We start from the raw sequence: 17,060 nt of genomic DNA, 5'->3' as shown, positions 1-17,060 counted from the left end.
AATGATGGGCTCTGAGATATGATATAGAACTAGAGATGCTTTTTTTTTTATCCAGGTATTCCCTTACCTCACTCTTTAATACTTTGATATTAATTTTTTCCTTACTTGTTCTTCACATTGCTGATGGATCAAGTATTGACTAGACATTAGTTTCATTACATCATTTTCATGCTGAAGGGCAAATAAAGTTACATTAATATGAAGGCTAATCTACTCTGCTTCTTAATTTGTATATCTCTAATATATGCAACTTTATCCCACTATTTAGTTGCAACACTCTATTTAGTGCAGAATTCCTGTTACCTTTCTGGCCCCAGCATTGTGCTCATTTTTATTTCTGAATCTTTGTTTTTGCTCATGTTCTTAAGTAAAATTCCTTCCTTTATGCCTGTAATATAACCAACTGCTATATATCCTTTCAGCTCTTATCTCTTTAATATCCTACGAAAACTTCTCTAAATCCTCTGAACTCTATTTAAAAATTCTCTATTTCATTTATATATAACAAAATTTTGTTTCCCAAATAGATTTTACATTCATTGAAATCAAATGCCTTTCTCTCATGTATGTCTTAATAATTCTTCAGCACAGGATAAGATTCTCTACCTTTGTCTGTACTTATAGATAAATTGAGTTCATTTGCTTTTTGGTTCCTTTTTTTTTTTTTTTCTGTTTCCATGACCAAGCCACATCTTTTTTTTTTTAAATTAATTAATTAATTAATTTATTGGGTGCATTGGGTCTTTGTTGCTGCACACGGGCTTTCTCTAGTTGCGGCAAGCAGGGGCTACTCTTCATTGTGGTGCATAGGCTCCTTATTCCGGTGGATTCTCTTGTTGCAGAGCACAGGTTCTAGGCATGTGGGCTTCAGTAGTTGCAGCACATGGGCTCAGTAGTTGTGGCTCAGGGGCTTAGTTGCTTCAGGGCATGTGGAATCTTCCCAGACCAGGGCTCAAACCCATGTCCCCTGCCTTGGCAGGCAGATTCTTAACCACTGCACCACCTAGGAAGTCCCCTAAGCCACATCTTTTTCTGATGGACAACATTATTTTTCATGTTTTATTGTAATGGCTAATACCTCACCATAATATTGACCATAAAAATGATAGCAGGTATCTTGGTCATCTCACTTTAATGAGAATGCCTCTCACAGTCACTATTAATATGATTTGCTTAAAAAAATAGATACCTGTTATGTTTATCTATATATTCAAACTTTCTCTGAACTGAAAGTGTAACAATCTCTTGTAGGTGACATTGCTATTAACCTTTCAAGTGTAGATTTTATAGCTTACCACAGGTGGCTTTCCACTCACTTGCATTTGTGGAAAATGGCGAACCATTGCAGAAAAAGATAAAAGATAGATCTCTAATCTAGGACAAACCAAGAATCATTGAAAACAAGGATACTATACTAAAATCAGGGGAATTAAATGAGAACTTACCTTCTAAGTATTGATGTTCCTGTCTTCTTCTGCTTTGGGTTTATAGAATATTGGCAGCCTGACTTAAACCCTTCAGCAGGAGAGTGGAAAAGGCTTCTCTGGGAAATCTGAAAAGTCCAAGAAGAAATACCAAAAGATACTTAAATTGGTGTGTCTCCAGTGACAGAGCTCAACCAGGTCACCCCATGCTGAACTCCATAGTGGTCAGTTCATACTCTTGGGCACAGAACTTTCAACCCACTTTTCAGTGTGCCTTCCTTAAAATATGAACAGACAGTAAAGGGTCATCATATGTCTGCGGGAGTTTTCTTATATAAAGTACAAAGATCAAATGAACAACAAGAAAATCATCTTGGAAGAAAGATTATATAGGTAAATGAAATCTTTACTGTCTTTGAGAGATAAGAGAATTTACTGGATTCCTGAATAAGAATAGGTTGCTATTGGAAAAGAATATCTGAAACATACACATGTGCTCTTCAAAATTAGAATTAAAATATTTAAATTAAAAACAAAAAAGTTTAGAGAATAAAATGAGGAAATCTCCCAGGTAGAAGAATTTGGAAAATAGGAAATAAAAGATATAATAGTTAGCTCTATATTAGTTTCAAAATAATATGAGTTATAGAAAGAAAAAAATGTCCTGAACATTTTGTATATTTATTTTATTTAATATTTATGACAGTTTTACAACTTATGTCTAATTACATACTTTGATTGGTAGAACCCAGGGATATGGAACCAGTGGATATGGAGAACCCACTGTACTACACCATTTTATATAAGGGACTTGAACACCTGTGGATTTTGGTATACGTGGAGGTCCTGGAACCAATCCCCTGAGGATACTGAGGGAGGACTGTACTACCCTTTTTTTACAGACATGAATATGTAGACACAGAAAAAACAGGCGAACTGCCCAGAGTTACAACTTCCTCATAGTAGGTCCAAGACTTGAGAGCTTCTATTTCTAACTCTCAAAACCCTGCTCTTAATCTTTAAGCCATTTAATAGAGTGAATCATAGCAAAATAAAAAAAAGCACTTAGAAAAGAACACTCATCAAAGAATACATTCCTTAGATTCCAGAAATTTGAATACAGTCCCATATTGAGTTTGTTTCCATATGTAGGGTAAAAAAGATGAGTCATCAAAAGCAGAACTGTTTTGGAATAATAGATAGCTTTCCCCTTATCTTTTAGATCACTGCAGTACTTACCCCACTTCATAGCTTTGATAAGGGACATCAAGGCAGTGTCTAGATTTCCCCTAGGACTTAACGTCTACATTGGATCTGGGTTTTATAATACATAAAATATGATTACTTGTCCTTATGTATTTTTTAGCATGTGAATATTATGCAAATTTTAAAAAGTTAGCAGTTTTTAAGAAGATTTTAATAAAATACCAAAAAAATTTCTGTCTCTAAATATGTGAAGATATATAACATTCTTATTTATTCTTTCCCATTCTGCAAAGAAAATTTCATATCATAAAATAATTTGCAGGACATTTGATTCTGTCTAAAATGTCTATAAGACATTTGGTCCACACCAAAAGGTCCTTTATTGAATTTGGTCCTGTCCAAAACCATGTGGCATGGATCAGATATGCTCATGGATGTTTTGGATGGGTCCAAATTTCAAGAACTTTTTGGTGTGGACCACATGTCTTACAGACGTTTTGAACAGGACCAAATGTTTGCTAACTGTGAAAAATATTAAATATGCAATTTCTGTTTCAAATAGAAAATATTGTGTTGATCAAGAAAAACAGTCTTCCAAAGGAAAAAAATTGCAACAATTTTTTTCAAAAAACAAAGAAATGAAATTATTTTAAATAGTCAATGACTTAGTGAGTTTTGATAATATATAAGGCTATAGATCCCGTTCTCCTTCCCAAAATTATAATTTTTGGTGAGGTAAGTGTAATATTTTAGAGAAATAAAATATATACATAACCTTAATTTTGACTGACCACTCCAAATTAGTGGAATTTAATTTCCATAATCTCATTTTTTGTTTATAGAATCTTGACCTATGCTTGTTAGGCTGAGTAAGAATTTTATACAAACTGAATGACCATTAGAAGTCCAATTTGTATTTTTGAATGTATGCATAGTGAGTATTCATGCAGTTGGACTTATAAAAAAAAAACAAACTTGTGTTTTCCATAGTTATATATCGATTTTCTCTGTTTATCAGTAAATATTTATATGTCCACCAAGAATCTTGGAATTCTCTGAATAGTACTTGTTTCACTAAACAGAACATTTTTGTTTCACTATTGGATATTGGAAGAATTCAATTAAATATTATTTTTTGTTAGTATTTCAAAGTTCTAGTTAATGTGAGAACATATCTTCCCAAGGATTTAGTTCTAGATAACCTCCATCTGTTCTTTATAAATTCATTCTCCCCACACATCCACTCCTCAAGAACAAAGGATTTATTCTTTTCTTAAGCTGTTTTGCAAAAGCCAAGTCCAAAGTATGACTATTTTTCAATGAAGTATTTCATCTATTCCTTTTTAAATGCCTGATCAAGTGAAAGTTGAGTAGGATTAGATTATTCTCTCACCAAAGAGCATTAGCAAATTATACATGTTCTTCATTCAGATTTTAACTTTACTCAATTCTGAGGTCTCTGAGAGAGATTAATCTTGTATTTCACATGCATAAAACTATTCTTGTGTTCTACATAAATTCCACTCTACCTGACTCGTTCTCTTTTCCCCAAGTGAAAAGAATGGCAAATTTGAATCATTAAATTTATAATGATAAATATATAAATATCTTTAGTTTCCTGCTATGTAAGAGCAATTCACATCTCATCCTGGAGTAATATATATGTGTTGATAAAAAAGAATGGGTTATGCACAGTTTCTTGAAAACCTCTCCTATATGGATTTATTTTTCATTTTAAAGAATCCACTCATGGATGCAATGAAAAATACAAAGCAAAATTGTTGTTACAGATTATGAAGAAATGTTTGAAATGTGTATAATTTTTAGTATAAAAAGTGCAAGGTTGAGAAAAATTATTGTTAAAAATATTGCCTGTGTGCTTCTATATCGTATAATGTTATGTAATATTTTAGTATACTTCCCCATTGTCTTCAACAGTGAACACTGAAAATATTTTCATTTTCATTTTATAAATAAGAATTCTAAAGCCCACAGATCTTCAATGAATTGTGAAAAGTCACACAATTAGTAACAGATTCAGTACAGTACTAGAAAGATCAATTTGCCACCCCCAAATTCAGTCCCTTGTTGGAAAAGTATATTTTCTTCTCCCTCTCACTGTGTCAATCATTAACTTGTCAATGATAGACCTTGCATCTATAGGTAGAGGGAGAAAAATGGAAAAGTATATGTAAATATGCAGATGTTATAACTAAGAATTAATATGAACTCAATGAATGCCTTAATTTTAGAGAAAAGCCTACAGAGAGAATAGTTATTTAATGATAGTGAATTTTACCATGAATAGAAAATTTATTTCACTTTTCATCATAGTTTGCAGTTCAGTCTGTTTCCTGCATTCCCTATCTGAAATAAATTCATTATACTATTGGAGTTTAGAAAAACTTGTCCCTGCTGTCTAAAAGCTCATAATTCCTGGTGGAAGGAAAGAGAAATAGCCCAAATATTTCCTCAAATACAGTGACCTTTGAACAACCCACTTATATGGGGATATTTTTCAGCAGTAAATACTACAGTACTACACGGTTTGTGGTTGGTTGAATCCACAAATTCATAGGAACCGTGCATATGTAGGACCAACTATAAATTATACTTGAATTAACTGCCGTGTTATTCAAGGGACAACTACATATCCTTTCTACTATCTAATTACCTTGGACATTCATGAGATTTTCCCCTTGCTCACCTCTCATTATTAGTGTTTTCCTTTAAAATGAATAAGGAACCTAACACTTTTTACTCTTTTATTACTTGTTAATATAGGAGAAGTATTATATATATTGTCCTGGATTATGCAAAAATGAAATACATTTTAAAAAAAATCAAGCAACGCTGCTAGTTCCTGACTTATAAAACTTAGTGGTAAAAGGTAAACAATTGGGTGCTGAGAGGTTTAGTTCTTGAATATCCACAGGTAAAACAAAGTTGTGTCATGACCACAGCGCCTGTGTAAAATTCATTTTTCACTGATGTGCAAGAGCATTTTGAATGCCAGCCATTAATCTAAGCAGATCAGTGTCATTTTTATTAGTGCAATGTGAAGTTAGATTAAATTTCCAGGCAAGTAAATTCATTACCTTATCAAAGGCCAGCAAATATGTATGCTTAAGTAAGCTTGATTGAAGTCACCCAACACATAAAATAAAAACACAATTAAGATTCATTGAGTATAGAAAAATGATGATGAAAAATTGTTGTGAATATTATAAGACTAGTTATAAGGATGTTCAGGTCCTTATGCTAAATATAGTTAATTAAAATAATCAAAATTGCTAACCAAATAATTTTTGTGGTAGTATATTTTCTAACACAGATTATCTATCTATCATCTATCTATCTATCTATCTATCTATCTATCTATCTATCTATCCATCTCTCTATCCATCTCTATTATCTACCATCTATCTATCCATCTATCTATAATCTATATATGTATCTAACTCAAAATAAGCTGAAAATGATGGAGAAACTGTGTTAATTAGTACTTGACTAATAAAATACACATTCAGTTTAAAGAGTTAAAATTTGAAATTCTGTCTTTGCTCTGTTAGCACTAAAAAATAAGGTTTAAAACATTATTAGTCTGTAACATATATGTTCATTTCATTGTTCGTTCTAAGTGAAGGAACCTGACTATTTACTCTCTACATTAATTTACATTGTGAGCCTTCAAGGTGGTGAAATTAGCTCATTCTTCAAATTTGTTTGAGGACAAAGCTGACTTCTCAAAACGTCGTGAAGATCTGGCAATGTGGGTGTTGCCTTAATACTTTTTTTCAATGACACTTCCTCTAGTGCACAGAAATGTACCAGATGAAGGAATAACCTTGCTATGCCCACTTCTCAAAGATAAAGGGAAAACAGTGTTCAAAAATGTTGGCATTTGAAATATATATCAATTATTGAGTAAAATTATTGTATAATTTATCTTTTTTCTATATTGATCAAATCAAACTGGGAATAGTGATTATGAATTAAAATTAATTGAATTTTAGCTAAACGATTTTTTTCTTACAAATAAAAAGCATGTCCTTATTTCAATAGCATTTGAGCTGACACCAGCAAAATGAATTCTAAGTAAGTTGTTTTCTCTAGATTATATGGAAAATACAAGTATTCCATGAAAGCAACTTTACACAATACTACTCCAGACCATTGGCTTAACCTTAACTTTAGATAGGCTGTGGAAGATACTGTGGTGAGAAGTTCAAGTGATTTAGCAAAAAGAAAATATGGTGACATTTAACACATGTTTGCTTGCGTGGCATTCTTTAGTTTTGAATATCTACTTTGAGTTATAATGTGCGTAAGGGAATGGACAAGACTGCTGTATTAGGTAATACAGCATTAAGGTGCTAAATATAAACCAAGTTTTAGCTATATTTAACCACTGTCAGAATTCTATAATAATTGTAAATGTAAACTTGTGGAAGCATGGTACCTAATTTGTTGTGCACACTCTTCTGTGAAGGTTTAGTTTTCTTTCTTTCTCCCAAGAAAGTCTAGGTTTGAATTTCAGGCCCAGTGCTTATGTTATGTGTAATTTTTGGCTTTCTTTTTGCCTTAGCAAAATAGGATCAATGATATCAGAAATTTTATATGTATACTTCTTGACTCAAGATAGTTAATAAATAAGAATTATAATCACTATTGTTAGGCTTGCTCTAAATTTGTTAGTTGTTTTTTTTTTTAATAACTGCAATTTTGCTTTGATTTATAATGTTCAACTTCAGCCTTGTGCTCAAATTCCCCAATAATTGGGCCTTATTCTTAATTTATTTAGGGTTTATGTCATATATCCTTCCACCTGTTTCTCCCAGGGCTTTCAGAACTCACCAGATAATACTGAGTCTTTCCACAAGAGAGAGACCAGATTTTTGTTCATGGTCTTTAATTTCCCAATGGTCTTGTCCCCTGCACCTTATTCAAGCATTTCAATTCCATTGTCAGCTTTTCTAAATCTTTGGCAATTGTATAATAAATGAACATCAATTCTGACAACACTATCTCTTGAACTTATACTTCATACAGCTTAGGTTCTATTTGGAACTTTCCATGATAGTTCTTATTCTCCTCTGTGCTCTTCCTCCCATAGTGTAGAATTTGTATCTATACTATGAATCTCTTTTTCAACACTCAAAATAACCATGGCTTCTTACTCCTGTAGTTAAAAACTTAAGTCTATGCATTAACTGCCTGGACTACTTACAGTATTTACTCCAGTCTTTCTTATTTTACCTTCCTCATCTATTGACTGAAGCTCACACAGTTCAGATGAAAATGAAGGCCCGTGAATTGGAAGTAGCAAATGATCAGAAGCAAGAAATTAAACTTTGGGGAAAAAAAAGAAGAAGGAAAGAAAGAAAGAAATCCTGAAGTTTAAAAAGAAATACTTTTATTTTTTAAAAGTAAATTCCTTAAATATTTCTATAGAAGTAGGAAAGTACTGTGAACTGTACTGTATATATGGTAAGGAATTTGACTTCCATGTGGTCTCAATAATGGTCAATGTTACACCAAAAGGAAGAACTTGAACTTCATTTTGAACATATGCAACTTGAACTTACAGTAAAGCCTTCTAATGAGATGTAGCTCTCTCACTAGACTGAAGATAGAGACCTGGAGCTTGCAATTGAGATCTAGCAGCAGAAAACTAATAGTTGAAATAAGTCAATACAAAGTCATAAAAAGAAATGAGTTTAGAGAGTCTGGGACCTCGTGTATTTTTACGGGTTGACAGAAGGATGAATATTATGCAGTAGCGAAATCTTAGGAAAATGTATGTATTGACCAGAAGCCGTTGTAGGATAATAGTCCCTTTGCATTTAGACTTCATAGTACACATACACAGTTTTTAGTAATGAAAGCTAGTGATTAAACATATAATAAAAGTAGTTATGGGTGAAAGAATGCAAAGAAGCAAGATTTACTATTTTTGTGTTACTCTTTATAGAAGATTTGTTTGTACTCTAACAAGGAATAGTCAATCTTGTTATTTGGTTGTATAAATAAAATATAGCTTTAATTTTTTTCCTTAATATTGATTTGTAGATAATATATTTCCCCCTGCCTTTTATTTTTTTAAAAAAAATAGGATTTGGGATATAAAAACCAATAATGTTGTTACTTATAACAATAGTATGAGAAAATTAATTCAGGATTAATTGTGGTCTTCAAAGGAGGATGAGGTTGTATAAAAATAATTGTTTATTGATTTATTTTGATTTAACTACATAAGATAGTCACCTTAAATCTTTACTTCAAATGACTATATTAGTTTTTGGGTTTTTTTTTTCCTGGAGTATGTGGAATTTGTAATATATTTTGAGTTTAAAAAGAAACTGAAAGAGAGATAGAGAAAGAACAATATTTGCTTCTATTTTTAAATATTTTATAGTTTTATTGATTTTCAATGCAATTTGTTGTTATTTTATTTTCTAATGATATAAAAAGACAGTTTTTGGTTAATTTCAAAATTCCTGCTATACCTAAGCACTGCATATGTAAGGTAGTTTTAACCTCTAATTTGAGAGTTGACACTCATATATGTTTACTTTGTCTTAATTTTTTGCTTTTGCCATAACCAAAACCAAATCTTCCAACTGCAATTCTTCTTTAGTGAAATATCACAAATATCAAGTTTTTTACCTTTCCATTCTCTACCTAGCCTCAAAATAGAGACATAAATCTTATTTCATTTTTCTTGCAAAAGTTGCATAAATAGTATCAATAACTTGGGAGTTCATCAATATAAGCCTTATTACTTAGAAAGCCTTACCTTGAAAAGATCAGTGTTTCATGTACATGTCAGAATTCTCAGTTATAAAGGCTCTTAATTGATCCAATATTTTTTCTCATTAAGCTTGTCATTTGTTAAGAAAATCATCAGTTTTACTAATAAGCTTATCTTTAATTTTATATTATATCTGACATTCTCAATGTGATTGCAATAAAACAGCAAGCCCACAAATATCTCATATTTCAAAAATGACTAAAGTGTATGAGAGCTTATTATATGCCAGGCACATACATTTTACCTGTATAACTAACCTAATCCTCTGCCTATAAAATATTATTATGATTTTTCTCATTTTTAAAAATAAAAAAGCTGGAGTAGTGACAAGTTAAATAACTTTCCCCAAGTCAGAGCCTTAAGAAGTAGTAAAGTAAGAATTCAAATTAGGAAATCTGACTGCCAAACCAGTGCTCTTTACCCACTCTCTTAATCCCTGATCATAACTAGTATTCTGCCAGAGAATGGGGAGAGTATATAGAACAAAAAGCTATCTATCTGGCTAACCTGTCACACTATGACTTCATATGGCTTTAAACAGTGCACACGGATCACAGTGGTGGTCAAGAGCCTCCTCATTGACCATTTATTGTCACCAAATGGAGGTCACAGTACATTCTCTCTTTTATCTTAAGGCCAGTTTTCTCATCCACAATCTATTGATTAAATTATTCCCCTATTTGGCAACTAAGGATTGGGAAGTGATCCAACTCATTATTGATGTACTACTAAATGAAAATAAACTAGATCAACAGGAGAGAATTTTGATGCTTAAGTTTAAATATCCTGATGTGTAGTATTTTTTTTTTTTGCTTCATTCTGATCATTTGGAGAATAAAACACAATTGCTTGAGCCCAGATGTGCCAATGATGGTCATGCACATGGCTGTTTCATTTGTTTCTGATATTTAAAAGATGGGCTTAACATCCTCATCAGCACCTCTTTTCACCAATATCAATTAAAAGTATCCACAAAGTAAAATTTACCATGATTTCTGCCTATATTAGAAATGAAATAAAGATCTAGTATACTAAAGTGTAATAAACATAGTGTAAAATCCTGTAGTAACCTCAGAATCTGGAGATGCAGTTTTAAACCTTCACACTTTTGTTGACAGTGAGGAACTGGATGAATTACAGAAAATAACAGAGAAACAGATTTCATAGGAATAGAGATAATTGTGGGTTGAAAATATAAAAATATTATTTAAGGACTTAATATATCTGTAATATTATACAGCATTTGCAAGTTCTTGTGATAGCATATGCTTCTATATTTCAAAATGGTTTTCACATTTTTTCACATCCACTTTAATGCTATGGGAACCATAGAATATTTTCTATTATTTTTACAACCATGGCATATTGCTTGCCCAAAACAACATAACAGAACAAATGATAGTTAATTATAAAATAAGATTCTAGCTTCATTTGATGGCAAAAATCTATAGTGTGGAATATCTACATATTTTCTATTGTAATATTCTACTCAATAAAATATATTTGTAAGTCCAAAATGACTGAATTCTTTTCAGCTTTATCAATGGCAGATAAAATCAATGTGTTCATCTTTCAGGAATTCATACTTAGGTGGATATTAGGTGGATAAAAGTAGCACACATACTTGATTATTCATTAAGACTAAGTCCATTTGAAGCATTCTAAGGTTCAGTGACCTTCACTGACTTGTATGTATAGATTATCAAATATCATAGTAGAAGTAACAGACCATAAACAGTGCCTGATTCTTTTCAAGCTAAATAGTGCATATAATCATAATTATTTCTGAGTCCAGGGTCAAAAGAGCTGTTAATCACTTTTCTGGTTTATTGAGGAATCTTTTAAAATAATAAGTAATACATCATTCTTGTCAGTGGGTTATAAAGAAATGAAGCAAATTCTAGGAGTCATTTTTGATAGTATATTATATAGAACATCTTGCCTTTCAATCTTGTCATTTTGTCTTTTAATGTAGATCTCATATTTTGGAACTCCAGGTCACTCATTCAACTTCTTTTATAATGTAGTATAATAATATATTCCACTGGATTTTTCTCCATTTAATTTAGTAAGTCATTACTGTTTTGTACAAAGTGTTAATGAGGGCATTAGAACTACTATAGAAAATAAAGCATAATTTTTTCTTTCTGTCAAAGAAATAAATTCCTTTTACCATGATACACTGTCATAAAAAGCAGAAATTAGCAGATTAAGGAAAAAACTTCCTTCAAGAAGTTGAAAAGTAGAATCTAATATTAAAAATACAGAGGAAATATATATAGACTTTCAAGTAGCCCAAGCTCAACTTTTGGAATCACAATTATTTACTTTTATGAAATAATATATTTATTTTTATAAAATCTCTGTGTGTAATACAAGTTGAGAAACTTAAATATACATGTTGAATACAAAACCCTTTCATCTACTAAGACTTACAGTAGGTAACTATAAAGAGAAAGCACTAACAGGGGACAATCACTACCAGTAGTAGTGTAAATTGGTATACCTTTACTGGAAAGCAATTTGGCAATTTAATATATCAAGAGCTTTAAACATGTTTATAACTTCATTACATATAATTCCTCCTTGAAGAATCTTGATTGATAAAATAATTTAAGGTGTGGAAATAATAAAACAATGAAAACTTCTAAATGTCCAGTATCACATTGGGGGAATGTTTAAGTTAAACTATGGTCAATGAATGCAATTGAACATTGTAAGAGGTATGGCTTAAAAGAGAATTAAGGACTGGAAAATACTTTGACTATAACATTAATTGAAAACATAGGCATAATAAAAAGTATATATACAACAATATCAACTATGTAAAACAATTGGAAAAAGTAAAGAAGAAAATATTAACAGTGGTTTCCTTTGAATTGGTGAAGTTAAAAATAGTGAGGTTTTTTCTCATTGAAGTTTTTTTTAATTTTTATTTTTATATTGAAGTATATTTGATTTACAATGTTTCAGTTGTACAGCAAAGTGATTCATTTATACATATGTGTGTATATATATCTATTTTCACATTATTTTCTATTATAGGAAATTACAAAATATTGAATATAGTCCCCTGTACCACACAGTAGGTCCTTGTTTATCTTATATACAGTAGTGTGTATTTGTTAGTCCCAAATTCCATATTCCCTCCATTTCCCACCCCACCTTTCCCCTCTGGTAACCATAAGTTTGTTTTCTATATTTGTGAGTATATTTCTTTTTGTAAATAAGTTCATTTGTATCATTTTTTTTAGATTTCACATATAAGTGATATCATATTTGTTTTTCTCTGTCTGACTTACTTCACTTAGTATGATAATCTCTAGGTCCATCCATGTTGCTGCAAATGGTATTATTTCATTCTTTTTTTATGGCTGAGTAACATTCCATTGTATATATGTACCATATCTTCTTTATCCATTCATCTGTTGATGGACATTTAGGTTGTTTCCATGTCCTGGCTATTGTATATAGTGCTGCAATGAACATTGAGGTGCATGTATCTTTTTGAATTATGGTTTTCTCCAGACATATGGAGAAAATCCCCAATGTGGGATTGCTGGATTATATGGCAACTCTATTTTTAGTTTTTTAAGGAACCCTCCATAGTGTTCTCTATATTCAGTGAGTTTTAAAGCTGATAAAAATTGAACTTTCTAAAAAGTTAGATGGTATAGGTGATCCTATCTGCAAAGCAAAAACAGAGATACAGATGTAGAGAACAAATGTGTCGATACCAAGGGGTAAGGGGGGGCGTGGGAGGAATTGGGAGATTGGGATTGACACATATACACCATTGATACTATGTATGAAATAGATAACTAATGAGAACAAACTGTATAGCACAGGGAACTCTTCTTAATGCACTGTGGCGACCTGAATGGGAAGGAAGTCCAAAAGGGAAGGGATATATGTTTATGCAGAGCTGATTCATTTTGCTGTACAGTAGAAACTAATACAACATTGTAAAGCAACTATACTCCAATAAAAATTAATTTAAATAAATAAATAAATAAAATAGGTTAAGATGGTAAATTTTGTTATATGTATTTTACCACATTAAAAAAAAAAGGAAAAAAACCTTCCCAACATATAATTACTTGATACCAATTAAGAATAGTGGATTTAAAAAAAAATACATTTTCTATAATTTCCAAATATTTCACCCTGATCACATATTATTTTTAGATTAAATAGTAAGCAATTATACCAAAACACAAGTGAGTGATAAGAGAAAAAAATAGATAAGATGAACATCATCAAAAATAATAACTGTTGTGTTGAAAAGGTACCATCAGAATGTGACTAGACAACGCACAGAATTGGAGAACATTTTTGAAAATCATATACCTGATAAGGGACTTGCATCGACAATAAATGAAGAACAATTACAACTCCAAATAGTCAGAAACCCAATAATATGAATAGACATTTCTCCAAAGAAGGTATATGATTAAGCACCAGAAAAGATACTCAACATCATTAGTCATCAGGCAGATGTGATAAATACCAAAATGAAATACCACTTCACACTCTAGGACAATAATCAAAAAGAGAATTATTAAGTGTTGGTAAGGATGTAGAGAAATTGGAACCCTCATATAATGTTGGTAAGGTAAAATGGTATAGTTGCTTTGAAAAACCATATGGCATTTCCCTAAACAGTTAAACATAGTTATCATTGATTCCCCTCCAAAAGAGTGAAAATGTCGATTCACAAAGAATTTGTAAACTAATGTTTATAGAATCATTATTGTTAATAGCATTCTTAAAAAAGTGGAAACAACCTTCAATCCAACAACTGATAAATGGGCAAATAAAATGTGATATAGCCATACAGTACAATACTATTCAACAATAAAAAGAGGTGAAGTAATGATACATACTATGACATGGTAAACCTTGAAATCATCATGCCAAGTGAAAGAATCTAGTCACAGAGGTACACATACTGAATAGTTCTATTTATATATGAAACGTTCAGAGTAGGCAAATCTATAGAGATGGAAAGTATATTAGTTGTTTGCTAGAGCTAGGAGGAATGGGAGAATTGGAGGATGATGACTAAGTAGTAAATGATTTCTTTGGGGGATAATGTTCTAAAATTGATTCTAGTGATGGAAACACAATTCTTTGAATATGCTAAAATAAATCTAATTGGACACTTGAAATGAGTTCATTTTACATGAATCTCAATAAAGTTCTTAACAAAAATAGTGAAAAGAAACAAACAAGAACACAAAAAACAAAAAACTATAAGAAAGAAATACCCTCAGACTTAACAGGATAAACTGAAATGCACTAATTTTATGAGAAATTTTAAAAACTAGGAATTAGTTGACAGTAGATCCTGATAGCTTTTTTACATTTGGGGCCCAGAAATAAGAACCTACAGGCATAAGGTAGTCAGAGGTTTGTAGGCACCAGATAGACAACAAGGGAAGTTACAGGAAAAGGGAAGGTGGTATTCGGGAGGCTGTCATTAGTTACTGATTGCAAAGGCTTAAGGTTACATATTTATCTTCTCACATGTTCTATTACCAATTTTAAGTTGTTATATTTCATTTATTACTTGTTGAAAAAGCCAATTTTTACAAACTAAGGATGGTTAGTTCGTTCTTATGGCAAAGATTCTGAATCATCAAATTTCGACGTGTTGACTTTTATTGATATGGAATCACAGGGGATAAATTCTTCAGTACTAGATAGTCTCTAGTTCTAAATTACTGTGATATCTTCTCCCTGTAAAGGGGACTGGATCATTTCATCTTTTCATCTCAAAATAAATTACATGGCCCTTTTTGCATAGATCAAGTAACTATTTTGACTTCATTACAGGCTTATATACTTATTTTAGTTCTTAGAATCTTACTACTCTGCTGGTACAAAGGATAAAAAGGTCAAGCACCTACCCCACGAAGGTATGGGGCAGTGTTTCATTAAGGAGGAGTGAGCACTTTATTTCTTATTTTATTTAGATCACTTTCTGATCCTATTAGATTGTGCAAAGCTGTGGGTGGAGGGTTGGGTGGGAGAGGAAGCCTCCAGGCCCATCTTATAGGTAGATCTGTGTGAAAGGACAAAAAGATCAGTGTATACCATGAGGGAGAAAGTTCCAGGTGAGCCAAGATAATTGAGCTGTTCTAATTATAATCCCCTTAAACTTGCCACTAAAAGCTACCTCTTCTACATGGAAACCCACTTACATACTTGGCATTGACCCATATCAGCATTCCAAAAGCTTGTGAGTCCTATAAAAATATGAATTTGAACAAAAGAAATTATTCTTGAGCTCCCCGCAGAGGTTAGACCATATAACTAACACATATTGCTGATGTCATAATGGTTGAAGAAATAACTCTGGGTAACTAAATGTTATTTACCTCTCTCCCATATATCTAGTCTTTTAGGTGTATGGAAACCATTGTATATGGTTTAATAATATTGCTGTTTTTCATAATGTTTTCATGGAGGCTTAATATTTGTAGCCATCCAGAAATAAAATTTGATTTATTTTATATGCCTTCTATTTAAACAAATTATTTGATAAATGCTTTTTCCTCAGGAATTTGAATTTCTTTTATGCTTTAATTTTTCTTTAAATTGTTTTTCTTTGAATATCAATAAAGATTATCCAATGTTATTTGTATCAAATTAACAATCAGTACTTCCCAGTATGACCTCACTAAATCTATACTCCCCAATTTTCTAACTCTAACCCATATTATTGATTTCAAAATATTTGGGTATTTCTCTAAATTCTCAGTAATCACCTTACATTTCATATACTCTTTTGAGATTAGAGACTCTGTACAATTTACCTTCCTAGAAAGAGGCATGGCAAATGAGAAATGAGACAAGACAGTAATTAAGGCAGGCTTTCATTTTACTGTCATTGGCAGTTAAATGTGACTGTTATAGTGAATACTTCATAACAAGCCATTCCTTAGACAGCAAGATTGACATTTGTAAATAGTTTAAAGATAGTGAGTAGAGATTTCATGGTTGGATGACTGATAAAATAGCAGTAAAACTTATCCTAATGATATCCCTGTGCCCTCAACATTATCCACTGTGGCAACACTCTTAATTCTGATTGAAAAAGGCCAGTGAAGTTCACCTCATACTGTAAATGATTCAATAATCCACTACCTGAGTATACTATAGTCTAGTCTACAGAACCTCTTTATTTGTTCTTACCACCTCATAATTATCTAAGAATGAAAGTAGACTCAACCACTGTATGTTGTTTCTAATATTCAGAGGATAAAAGGATATTGTGGACAGTTCCGTAAGGACAGTTCCATACCTCCAATTTTTATTTCCTTACCCATAAATTGGTTTTTCTCTCCTTATACCCCTGTACACCAGCATTATTTTGTCATAACCCTGGAGTCCAAAAGAAAAAAATACATATAGAAAAATGTAAAAAGCCCCAAGCCTGCTCTTTCTGAGCTTGGGGACTGTGGGAAGAAGAGGAGGGCAGAGGTAGAAGAGAGAGGGCCAGAATTCATTAAAAAAAAAAGTATCGAGGAGAGGGAACAAAAACTCTGGAGAAATTACCATAGGAGACAGGTTACTTGAAGGGACTATTCAAATTATGAAATTGAAATTTG

Source organism: Hippopotamus amphibius, chromosome 8, assembly GCF_030028045.1.
Source record: "Hippopotamus amphibius kiboko isolate mHipAmp2 chromosome 8, mHipAmp2.hap2, whole genome shotgun sequence".
Lineage (NCBI taxonomy): Eukaryota > Metazoa > Chordata > Mammalia > Artiodactyla > Hippopotamidae > Hippopotamus > Hippopotamus amphibius.
The sequence above is the reverse complement of the archived record's forward strand: the minus strand, read 5'-3'. Positions refer to the sequence as shown.